Source organism: Hypomesus nipponensis, chromosome 18 (assembly GCF_054491055.1).
Source record: "Hypomesus nipponensis isolate SF chromosome 18, ASM5449105v1, whole genome shotgun sequence".
Lineage (NCBI taxonomy): Eukaryota > Metazoa > Chordata > Actinopteri > Osmeriformes > Osmeridae > Hypomesus > Hypomesus nipponensis.
Window position 1 is genome coordinate 3,744,749 of NC_140378.1, and position 9,625 is coordinate 3,754,373.

At 48.9% G+C, this 9,625-nt stretch overlaps 23 non-coding genes across 23 annotated transcripts; all 23 read left to right on the plus strand.

The window, feature by feature from the left end:
• Positions 1 to 140: 140 nt before the first annotated feature.
• trnak-uuu (transfer RNA lysine (anticodon UUU)) lies at positions 141 to 213 on the plus strand. The gene has a single exon. It is a non-coding gene; the product is annotated as a tRNA-Lys (tRNA).
• Positions 214 to 286: 73 nt separating this feature from the next.
• Positions 287 to 361, plus strand: trnat-ugu (transfer RNA threonine (anticodon UGU)). The gene has a single exon. It is a non-coding gene; the product is annotated as a tRNA-Thr (tRNA).
• An 833-nt stretch (positions 362 to 1,194) lies between these two features.
• On the plus strand, positions 1,195 to 1,267 carry trnak-cuu (transfer RNA lysine (anticodon CUU)). The gene has a single exon. It is a non-coding gene; the product is annotated as a tRNA-Lys (tRNA).
• A 73-nt stretch (positions 1,268 to 1,340) lies between these two features.
• trnat-ugu (transfer RNA threonine (anticodon UGU)) lies at positions 1,341 to 1,415 on the plus strand. The gene has a single exon. It is a non-coding gene; the product is annotated as a tRNA-Thr (tRNA).
• A 1,007-nt stretch (positions 1,416 to 2,422) lies between these two features.
• trnak-cuu (transfer RNA lysine (anticodon CUU)) lies at positions 2,423 to 2,495 on the plus strand. The gene has a single exon. It is a non-coding gene; the product is annotated as a tRNA-Lys (tRNA).
• A 73-nt stretch (positions 2,496 to 2,568) lies between these two features.
• trnat-ugu (transfer RNA threonine (anticodon UGU)) lies at positions 2,569 to 2,643 on the plus strand. Its single transcript has one exon. It is a non-coding gene; the product is annotated as a tRNA-Thr (tRNA).
• Positions 2,644 to 3,245: 602 nt separating this feature from the next.
• Positions 3,246 to 3,318, plus strand: trnak-uuu (transfer RNA lysine (anticodon UUU)). The gene has a single exon. It is a non-coding gene; the product is annotated as a tRNA-Lys (tRNA).
• A 73-nt stretch (positions 3,319 to 3,391) lies between these two features.
• Positions 3,392 to 3,466, plus strand: trnat-ugu (transfer RNA threonine (anticodon UGU)). Its single transcript has one exon. It is a non-coding gene; the product is annotated as a tRNA-Thr (tRNA).
• A 305-nt stretch (positions 3,467 to 3,771) lies between these two features.
• On the plus strand, positions 3,772 to 3,844 carry trnak-uuu (transfer RNA lysine (anticodon UUU)). The gene has a single exon. It is a non-coding gene; the product is annotated as a tRNA-Lys (tRNA).
• A 73-nt stretch (positions 3,845 to 3,917) lies between these two features.
• trnat-ugu (transfer RNA threonine (anticodon UGU)) lies at positions 3,918 to 3,992 on the plus strand. Its single transcript has one exon. It is a non-coding gene; the product is annotated as a tRNA-Thr (tRNA).
• A 305-nt stretch (positions 3,993 to 4,297) lies between these two features.
• On the plus strand, positions 4,298 to 4,370 carry trnak-cuu (transfer RNA lysine (anticodon CUU)). The gene has a single exon. It is a non-coding gene; the product is annotated as a tRNA-Lys (tRNA).
• A 73-nt stretch (positions 4,371 to 4,443) lies between these two features.
• trnat-ugu (transfer RNA threonine (anticodon UGU)) lies at positions 4,444 to 4,518 on the plus strand. The gene has a single exon. It is a non-coding gene; the product is annotated as a tRNA-Thr (tRNA).
• A 305-nt stretch (positions 4,519 to 4,823) lies between these two features.
• On the plus strand, positions 4,824 to 4,896 carry trnak-cuu (transfer RNA lysine (anticodon CUU)). Its single transcript has one exon. It is a non-coding gene; the product is annotated as a tRNA-Lys (tRNA).
• A 73-nt stretch (positions 4,897 to 4,969) lies between these two features.
• Positions 4,970 to 5,044, plus strand: trnat-ugu (transfer RNA threonine (anticodon UGU)). Its single transcript has one exon. It is a non-coding gene; the product is annotated as a tRNA-Thr (tRNA).
• Positions 5,045 to 5,877: 833 nt separating this feature from the next.
• trnak-cuu (transfer RNA lysine (anticodon CUU)) lies at positions 5,878 to 5,950 on the plus strand. Its single transcript has one exon. It is a non-coding gene; the product is annotated as a tRNA-Lys (tRNA).
• Positions 5,951 to 6,023: 73 nt separating this feature from the next.
• trnat-ugu (transfer RNA threonine (anticodon UGU)) lies at positions 6,024 to 6,098 on the plus strand. The gene has a single exon. It is a non-coding gene; the product is annotated as a tRNA-Thr (tRNA).
• A 305-nt stretch (positions 6,099 to 6,403) lies between these two features.
• Positions 6,404 to 6,476, plus strand: trnak-uuu (transfer RNA lysine (anticodon UUU)). The gene has a single exon. It is a non-coding gene; the product is annotated as a tRNA-Lys (tRNA).
• Positions 6,477 to 6,549: 73 nt separating this feature from the next.
• trnat-ugu (transfer RNA threonine (anticodon UGU)) lies at positions 6,550 to 6,624 on the plus strand. Its single transcript has one exon. It is a non-coding gene; the product is annotated as a tRNA-Thr (tRNA).
• An 833-nt stretch (positions 6,625 to 7,457) lies between these two features.
• trnak-cuu (transfer RNA lysine (anticodon CUU)) lies at positions 7,458 to 7,530 on the plus strand. The gene has a single exon. It is a non-coding gene; the product is annotated as a tRNA-Lys (tRNA).
• A 73-nt stretch (positions 7,531 to 7,603) lies between these two features.
• Positions 7,604 to 7,678, plus strand: trnat-ugu (transfer RNA threonine (anticodon UGU)). The gene has a single exon. It is a non-coding gene; the product is annotated as a tRNA-Thr (tRNA).
• A 1,007-nt stretch (positions 7,679 to 8,685) lies between these two features.
• On the plus strand, positions 8,686 to 8,758 carry trnak-cuu (transfer RNA lysine (anticodon CUU)). Its single transcript has one exon. It is a non-coding gene; the product is annotated as a tRNA-Lys (tRNA).
• A 73-nt stretch (positions 8,759 to 8,831) lies between these two features.
• trnat-ugu (transfer RNA threonine (anticodon UGU)) lies at positions 8,832 to 8,906 on the plus strand. Its single transcript has one exon. It is a non-coding gene; the product is annotated as a tRNA-Thr (tRNA).
• Positions 8,907 to 9,508: 602 nt separating this feature from the next.
• trnak-uuu (transfer RNA lysine (anticodon UUU)) lies at positions 9,509 to 9,581 on the plus strand. Its single transcript has one exon. It is a non-coding gene; the product is annotated as a tRNA-Lys (tRNA).
• The last annotated feature ends 44 nt before the right edge of the window (positions 9,582 to 9,625 follow it).

Below are 9,625 nucleotides of genomic sequence, written 5' to 3' on the forward strand. Positions count from 1 at the left end.
TATACACCCAGCGAATTTGAAACAGTCATTTGAAACGGTGTCCGGACAAAATGTCATCCTTGTGGACACAGGCCAAGCGTTTGAAACAATAACTGCCACAAAGGTCCCCGACCAGAATGCCTGTAGCTGCAAAGCAGTAAGCCCGGCTAGTTCAGTTGGTAGAGCATGAGACTTTTAATCTCGGGGTCGTGGGTTCGAGGCCTACGTTGGGCGTGTTTTCATTATGGAGGCCGATCCTTGACGTTGAGAGGCTTCAAGTAGTTGAATCAACTATTGCCCATTCAGAGGTGCTGTGGCTTAGCTGGTTGAAAGCGCCTGTCTTGTAAACAGGAGATCCTGGGTTCAACTCCCAGCAGCGCCTCACCTGTGTCTGTTTTATACAACTGGCACATTTCTTACCTTCACCCACAATATTGTGGATTCACACGTTTTCCGTCACGAAGGTCCCCGACGAGAATGCCTCTGGAAGCGACATGGTAAGCCTGGATGGCACAGGGGTTAGAGCATGCCACTCTTTGTTGGTAGACTATACACCCAGCGAATTTGAAACAGTCATTTGAAACAGTGTCTGGACAAAATGTCAGCCTTGTGGACACAGGCCAAGCGTTTGAAACAATAACTGCCACAAAGGTCCCCGACAAGAATGCCTGTACCTTCAAAGCAGCAAGCCTGGCTATCTCAGTCGTTAGAGCATGAGACTCTTTATCTCAGGGTCGTGGGTTCGAGCCCCACGTTGAGCGTGTTTACATCATGGAGGCTGATCCTTCACGCTGAGAGGTTTCAAGTAATTGAATCAACTATTGCCCATTCAGAGGTGCTGTGGTTTAGCTGGTTTAAAGTGCCTGTCTTGTAAACAGGAGATCCTGGGTTAAACTCCCACCAGCGCCTCACCTGTGTCTGTTTTATACCACTGGCACATTTTTTATCTTCACCCACAATATTGTGGATTCAGACGTTTTCCGTCACAAAGGTCCCCGACGAGAATGCCTCTGGAAGCGACATGGTAAGCCCGGATAGCACAGGGGTTAGAGCATGCCACTCTTTGTTGGTAGACTATACACCCAGCGAATTTGAAACAGTCATTTGAAACGGTGTCCGGACAAAATGTCATCCTTGTGGACACAGGCCAAGCGTTTGAAACAATAACTGCCACAAAGGTCCCCGACCAGAATGCCTGTAGCTGCAAAGCAGTAAGCCCGGCTAGTTCAGTTGGTAGAGCATGAGACTCTTAATCTCAGGGTCGTGGGTTCGAGCCCCACGTTGGGCGTGTTTACATTATGGAGGCCGATCCTTCACGCTGAGAGGCTTCGAGTAGTTGAATCAACTATTGCCCAGTCAGAGGTGCTGTGGCTTAGCTGGTTGAAAGCGCCTGTCTTGTAAACAGGAGATCCTGGGTTCAACTCCCAGCAGCGCCTCACCTGTGTCTGTTTTATACAACTGGCACATTTCTTACCTTCACCCACAATATTGAGGATTCACACGTTTTCCGTCACAAAGGTCCCCGACGAGAATGCCTCTGGAAGCGACATGGTAAGCCTGGATGGCACAGGGGTTAGAGCATGCCACTCTTTGTTGGTAGACTATACACCCAGCGAATTTGAAACAGTCATTTGAAACAGTGTCTGGACAAAATGTCAGCCTTGTGGACACAGGCCAAGCGTTTGAAACAATAACTGCCACAAAGGTCCCCGACAAGAATGCCTGTACCTTCAAAGCAGCAAGCCTGGCTATCTCAGTCGTTAGAGCATGAGACTCTTTATCTCAGGGTCGTGGGTTCGAGCCCCACGTTGAGCGTGTTTACATCATGGAGGCTGATCCTTCACGCTGAGAGGTTTCAAGTAATTGAATCAACTATTGCCCATTCAGAGGTGCTGTGGTTTAGCTGGTTTAAAGTGCCTGTCTTGTAAACAGGAGATCCTGGGTTAAACTCCCACCAGCGCCTCACCTGTGTCTGTTTTATACAACTGGCACATTTTTTATCTTCACCCACAATATTGTGGATTCAGACGTTTTCCGTCACAAAGGTCCCCGACGAGAATGCCTCTGGAAGCGACATGGTAAGCCCGGATAGCACAGGGGTTAGAGCATGCCACTCTTTGTTGGTAGACTATACACCCAGCGAATTTGAAACGGTGTCTGGACAAAATGTCAGCCTTGTGGACACAGGCCAAGCGTTTGAAACAATAACTGCCACAAAGGTCCCCGACGAGAATGCCTCTGGAAGCGACATGGTAAGCCTGGATGGCACAGGGGTTAGAGCATGCCACTCTTTGTTGGTAGACTATACACCCAGCGAATTTGAAACAGTCATTTGAAACAGTGTCTGGACAAAATGTCAGCCTTGTGGACACAGGCCAAGCGTTTGAAACATTAACTGCCACAAAGTTCCCCAACCAGAATGCCTGTAGCTGCAAAGCAGTAAGCCCGGCTAGCTCAGTCGGTAGAGCATGAGACTCTTAATCTCAGGATCGTGGGTTCGAGCCCCACGTTGGGCGTGTTTACATTATGGAGGCCGATCCTTCACGCTGAGAGGCTTCGAGTAGTTGAATCAACTATTGCCCATTCAGAGGTGCTGTGGCTTAGCTGGTTGAAAGCGCCTGTCTTGTAAACAGGAGATCCTGGGTTCAACTCCCAGCAGCGCCTCACCTGTGTCTGTTTTATACAACTGGCACATTTTTTATCTTCACCCACAATATTGTGGATTCAGGCGTTTTCCGTCACAAAGGACCCGACGAGAATGCCTCTGGAAGCGACATGATAAGCCTGGATGGCACAGGGGTTAGAGCATGCCACTCTTTGTTGGTAGACTATACACCCAGCGAATTTGAAACAGTCATTTGAAACGGTGTCCGGACAAAATGTCATCCTTGTGGACACAGGCCAAGCGTTTGAAACAATAACTGCCACAAAGGTCCCCGACAAGAATGCCTGTACCTTCAAAGCAGCAAGCCTGGCTATCTCAGTCGTTAGAGCATGAGACTCTTTATCTCAGGGTCGTGGGTTCGAGCCCCACGTTGAGCGTGTTTACATCATGGAGGCTGATCCTTCACGCTGAGAGGTTTCAAGTAATTGAATCAACTATTGCCCATTCAGAGGTGCTGTGGTTTAGCTGGTTTAAAGTGCCTGTCTTGTAAACAGGAGATCCTGGGTTAAACTCCCACCAGCGCCTCACCTGTGTCTGTTTTATACAACTGGCACATTTTTTATCTTCACCCACAATATTGTGGATTACTGCAAAGCAGTAAGCCCGGCTAGTTCAGTCGGTAGAGCATGAGACTTTTAATCTCGGGGTCGTGGGTTCGAGCCCTACGTTGGGTGTGTTTTCATTATGGAGGCCGATCCTTGACGTTGAGAGGCTTCAAGTAGTTGAATCAACTATTGCCCATTCAGAGGTGCTGTGGCTTAGCTGGTTGAAAGCGCCTGTCTTGTAAACAGGAGATCCTGGGTTCAACTCCCAGCAGCGCCTCACCTGTGTCTGTTTTATACAACTGGCACATTTCTTACCTTCACCCACAATATTGTGGATTCAGGCGTTTTCCGTCACAAAGGACCCGACGAGAATGCCTCTGGAAGCGACATGGTAAGCCTGGATGGCACAGGGGTTAGAGCATGCCACTCTTTGTTGGTAGACTATACACCCAGCGAATTTGAAACAGTCATTTGAAACGGTGTCCGGACAAAATGTCATCCTTGTGGACACAGGCCAAGCGTTTGAAACAATAACTGCCACACAGGTCCCCGACCAGAATGCCTGTAGCTGCAAAGCAGTAAGCCCGGCTAGTTCAGTCGGTAGAGCATGAGACTTTTAATCTCGGGGTCGTGGGTTCGAGCCCTACGTTGGGTGTGTTTTCATTATGGAGGCCGATCCTTGACGTTGAGAGGCTTCAAGTAGTTGAATCAACTATTGCCCATTCAGAGGTGCTGTGGCTTAGCTGGTTGAAAGCGCCTGTCTTGTAAACAGGAGATCCTGGGTTCAACTCCCAGCAGCGCCTCACCTGTGTCTGTTTTATACAACTGGCACATTTTTTATCTTCACCCACAATATTGTGGATTCAGGCGTTTTCCGTCACAAAGGACCCGACGAGAATGCCTCTGGAAGCGACATGGTAAGCCTGGATGGCACAGGGGTTAGAGCATGCCACTCTTTGTTGGTAGACTATACACCCAGCGAATTTGAAACAGTCATTTGAAACAGTGTCTGGACAAAATGTCAGCCTTGTGGACACAGGCCAAGCGTTTGAAACATTAACTGCCACAAAGTTCCCCAACCAGAATGCCTGTAGCTGCAAAGCAGTAAGCCCGGCTAGCTCAGTCGGTAGAGCATGAGACTCTTAATCTCAGGGTCGTGGGTTCGAGCCCCACGTTGGGCGTGTTTACATTATGGAGGCCGATCCTTCACGCTGAGAGGCTTCGAGTAGTTGAATCAACTATTGCCCATTCAGAGGTGCTGTGGCTTAGCTGGTTGAAAGCGCCTGTCTTGTAAACAGGAGATCCTGGGTTCAACTCCCAGCAGCGCCTCACCTGTGTCTGTTTTATACAACTGGCACATTTTTTATCTTCACCCACAATATTGTGGATTCAGGCGTTTTCCGTCACAAAGGACCCGACGAGAATGCCTCTGGAAGCGACATGATAAGCCTGGATGGCACAGGGGTTAGAGCATGCCACTCTTTGTTGGTAGACTATACACCCAGCGAATTTGAAACAGTCATTTGAAACGGTGTCCGGACAAAATGTCATCCTTGTGGACACAGGCCAAGCGTTTGAAACAATAACTGCCACAAAGGTCCCCGACCAGAATGCCTGTAGCTGCAAAGCAGTAAGCCCGGCTAGCTCAGTCGGTAGAGCATGAGACTCTTAATCTCAGGGTCGTGGGTTCGAGCCCCACGTTGGGCGTGTTTACATTATGGAGGCCGATCCTTGACGTTGAGAGGCTTCAAGTAGTTGAATCAACTATTGCCCATTCAGAGGTGCTCTGGCTTAGCTGGTTGAAAGCGCCTGTCTTGTAAACAGGAGATCCTGGGTTCAACTCCCAGCAGCGCCTCACCTGTGTCTGTTTTATACAACTGGCACATTTCTTACCTTCACCCACAATATTGTGGATTTACACGTTTTCCGTCACGAAGGTCCCCGACGAGAATGCCTCTGGAAGCGACATGGTAAGCCTGGATGGCACAGGGGTTAGAGCATGCCACTCTTTGTTGGTAGACTATACACCCAGCGAATTTGAAACAGTCATTTGAAACAGTGTCTGGACAAAATGTCAGCCTTGTGGACACAGGCCAAGCGTTTGAAACAATAACTGCCACAAAGGTCCCCGACAAGAATGCCTGTACCTTCAAAGCAGCAAGCCTGGCTATCTCAGTCGTTAGAGCATGAGACTCTTAATCTCAGGGTCGTGGGTTCGAGCCCCACGTTGAGCGTGTTTACATCATGGAGGCTGATCCTTCACGCTGAGAGGTTTCAAGTAATTGAATCAACTATTGCCGATTCAGAGGTGCTGTGGTTTAGCTGGTTTAAAGTGCCTGTCTTGTAAACAGGAGATCCTGGGTTAAACTCCCACCAGCGCCTCACCTGTGTCTGTTTTATACAACTGGCACATTTTTTATCTTCACCCACAATATTGTGGATTCAGACGTTTTCCGTCACAAAGGTCCCCGACGAGAATGCCTCTGGAAGCGACATGGTAAGCCCGGATAGCACAGGGGTTAGAGCATGCCACTCTTTGTTGGTAGACTATACACCCAGCGAATTTGAAACAGTCATTTGAAACAGTGTCTGGACAAAATGTCAGCCTTGTGGACACAGGCCAAGCGTTTGAAACATTAACTGCCACAAAGTTCCCCAACCAGAATGCCTGTAGCTGCAAAGCAGTAAGCCCGGCTAGCTCAGTCGGTAGAGCATGAGACTCTTAATCTCAGGGTCGTGGGTTCGAGCCCCACGTTGGGCGTGTTTACATTATGGAGGCCGATCCTTCACGCTGAGAGGCTTCGAGTAGTTGAATCAACTATTGCCCATTCAGAGGTGCTGTGGCTTAGCTGGTTGAAAGCGCCTGTCTTGTAAACAGGAGATCCTGGGTTCAACTCCCAGCAGCGCCTCACCTGTGTCTGTTTTATACAACTGGCACATTTTTTATCTTCACCCACAATATTGTGGATTCAGGCGTTTTCCGTCACAAAGGACCCGACGAGAATGCCTCTGGAAGCGACATGGTAAGCCTGGATGGCACAGGGGTTAGAGCATGCCACTCTTTGTTGGTAGACTATACACCCAGCGAATTTGAAACAGTCATTTGAAACGGTGTCCGGACAAAATGTCATCCTTGTGGACACAGGCCAAGCGTTTGAAACAATAACTGCCACAAAGGTCCCCGACCAGAATGCCTGTAGCTGCAAAGCAGTAAGCCCGGCTAGTTCAGTTGGTAGAGCATGAGACTTTTAATCTCGGGGTCGTGGGTTCGAGGCCTACGTTGGGCGTGTTTTCATTATGGAGGCCGATCCTTGACGTTGAGAGGCTTCAAGTAGTTGAATCAACTATTGCCCATTCAGAGGTGCTGTGGCTTAGCTGGTTGAAAGCGCCTGTCTTGTAAACAGGAGATCCTGGGTTCAACTCCCAGCAGCGCCTCACCTGTGTCTGTTTTATACAACTGGCACATTTCTTACCTTCACCCACAATATTGTGGATTCACACGTTTTCCGTCACGAAGGTCCCCGACGAGAATGCCTCTGGAAGCGACATGGTAAGCCTGGATGGCACAGGGGTTAGAGCATGCCACTCTTTGTTGGTAGACTATACACCCAGCGAATTTGAAACAGTCATTTGAAACAGTGTCTGGACAAAATGTCAGCCTTGTGGACACAGGCCAAGCGTTTGAAACAATAACTGCCACAAAGGTCCCCGACAAGAATGCCTGTACCTTCAAAGCAGCAAGCCTGGCTATCTCAGTCGTTAGAGCATGAGACTCTTTATCTCAGGGTCGTGGGTTCGAGCCCCACGTTGAGCGTGTTTACATCATGGAGGCTGATCCTTCACGCTGAGAGGTTTCAAGTAATTGAATCAACTATTGCCCATTCAGAGGTGCTGTGGTTTAGCTGGTTTAAAGTGCCTGTCTTGTAAACAGGAGATCCTGGGTTAAACTCCCACCAGCGCCTCACCTGTGTCTGTTTTATACCACTGGCACATTTTTTATCTTCACCCACAATATTGTGGATTCAGACGTTTTCCGTCACAAAGGTCCCCGACGAGAATGCCTCTGGAAGCGACATGGTAAGCCCGGATAGCACAGGGGTTAGAGCATGCCACTCTTTGTTGGTAGACTATACACCCAGCGAATTTGAAACAGTCATTTGAAACGGTGTCCGGAAAAAATGTCATCCTTGTGGACACAGGCCAAGCGTTTGAAACAATAACTGCCACAAAGGTCCCCGACCAGAATGCCTGTAGCTGCAAAGCAGTAAGCCCGGCTAGTTCAGTTGGTAGAGCATGAGACTCTTAATCTCAGGGTCGTGGGTTCGAGCCCCACGTTGGGCGTGTTTACATTATGGAGGCCGATCCTTCACGCTGAGAGGCTTCGAGTAGTTGAATCAACTATTGCCCAGTCAGAGGTGCTGTGGCTTAGCTGGTTGAAAGCGCCTGTCTTGTAAACAGGAGATCCTGGGTTCAACTCCCAGCAGCGCCTCACCTGTGTCTGTTTTATACAACTGGCACATTTCTTACCTTCACCCACAATATTGAGGATTCACACGTTTTCCGTCACAAAGGTCCCCGACGAGAATGCCTCTGGAAGCGACATGGTAAGCCTGGATGGCACAGGGGTTAGAGCATGCCACTCTTTGTTGGTAGACTATACACCCAGCGAATTTGAAACAGTCATTTGAAACAGTGTCTGGACAAAATGTCAGCCTTGTGGACACAGGCCAAGCGTTTGAAACAATAACTGCCACAAAGGTCCCCGACAAGAATGCCTGTACCTTCAAAGCAGCAAGCCTGGCTATCTCAGTCGTTAGAGCATGAGACTCTTTATCTCAGGGTCGTGGGTTCGAGCCCCACGTTGAGCGTGTTTACATCATGGAGGCTGATCCTTCACGCTGAGAGGTTTCAAGTAATTGAATCAACTATTGCCCATTCAGAGGTGCTGTGGTTTAGCTGGTTTAAAGTGCCTGTCTTGTAAACAGGAGATCCTGGGTTAAACTCCCACCAGCGCCTCACCTGTGTCTGTTTTATACAACTGGCACATTTTTTATCTTCACCCACAATATTGTGGATTCAGACGTTTTCCGTCACAAAGGTCCCCGACGAGAATGCCTCTGGAAGCGACATGGTAAGCCCGGATAGCACAGGGGTTAGAGCATGCCACTCTTTGTTGGTAGACTATACACCCAGCGAATTTGAAACGGTGTCTGGACAAAATGTCAGCCTTGTGGACACAGGCCAAGCGTTTGAAACAATAACTGCCACAAAGGTCCCCGACGAGAATGCCTCTGGAAGCGACATGGTAAGCCTGGATGGCACAGGGGTTAGAGCATGCCACTCTTTGTTGGTAGACTATACACCCAGCGAATTTGAAACAGTCATTTGAAACAGTGTCTGGACAAAATGTCAGCCTTGTGGACACAGGCCAAGCGTTTGAAACATTAACTGCCACAAAGTTCCCCAACCAGAATGCCTGTAGCTGCAAAGCAGTAAGCCCGGCTAGCTCAGTCGGTAGAGCATGAGACTCTTAATCTCAGGATCGTGGGTTCGAGCCCCACGTTGGGCGTGTTTACATTATGGAGGCCGATCCTTCACGCTGAGAGGCTTCGAGTAGTTGAATCAACTATTGCCCATTCAGAGGTGCTGTGGCTTAGCTGGTTGAAAGCGCCTGTCTTGTAAACAGGAGATCCTGGGTTCAACTCCCAGCAGCGCCTCACCTGTGTCTGTTTTATACAACTGGCACATTTTTTATCTTCACCCACAATATTGTGGATTCAGGCGTTTTCCGTCACAAAGGACCCGACGAGAATGCCTCTGGAAGCGACATGATAAGCCTGGATGGCACAGGGGTTAGAGCATGCCACTCTTTGTTGGTAGACTATACACCCAGCGAATTTGAAACAGTCATTTGAAACGGTGTCCGGACAAAATGTCATCCTTGTGGACACAGGCCAAGCGTTTGAAACAATAACTGCCACAAAGGTCCCCGACAAGAATGCCTGTACCTTCAAAGCAGCAAGCCTGGCTATCTCAGTCGTTAGAGCATGAGACTCTTTATCTCAGGGTCGTGGGTTCGAGCCCCACGTTGAGCGTGTTTACATCATGGAGGCTGATCCTTCACGCTGAGAGGTTTCAAGTAATTGAATCAACTATTGCCCATTCAGAGGTGCTGTGGTTTAGCTGGTTTAAAGTGCCTGTCTTGTAAACAGGAGATCCTGGGTTAAACTCCCACCAGCGCCTCACCTGTGTCTGTTTTATACAACTGGCACATTTTTTATCTTCACCCACAATATTGTGGATTACTGCAAAGCAGTAAGCCCGGCTAGTTCAGTCGGTAGAGCATGAGACTTTTAATCTCGGGGTCGTGGGTTCGAGCCCTACGTTGGGTGTGTTTTCATTATGGAGGCCGATCCTAGACGTTGAGAGGCTTCAA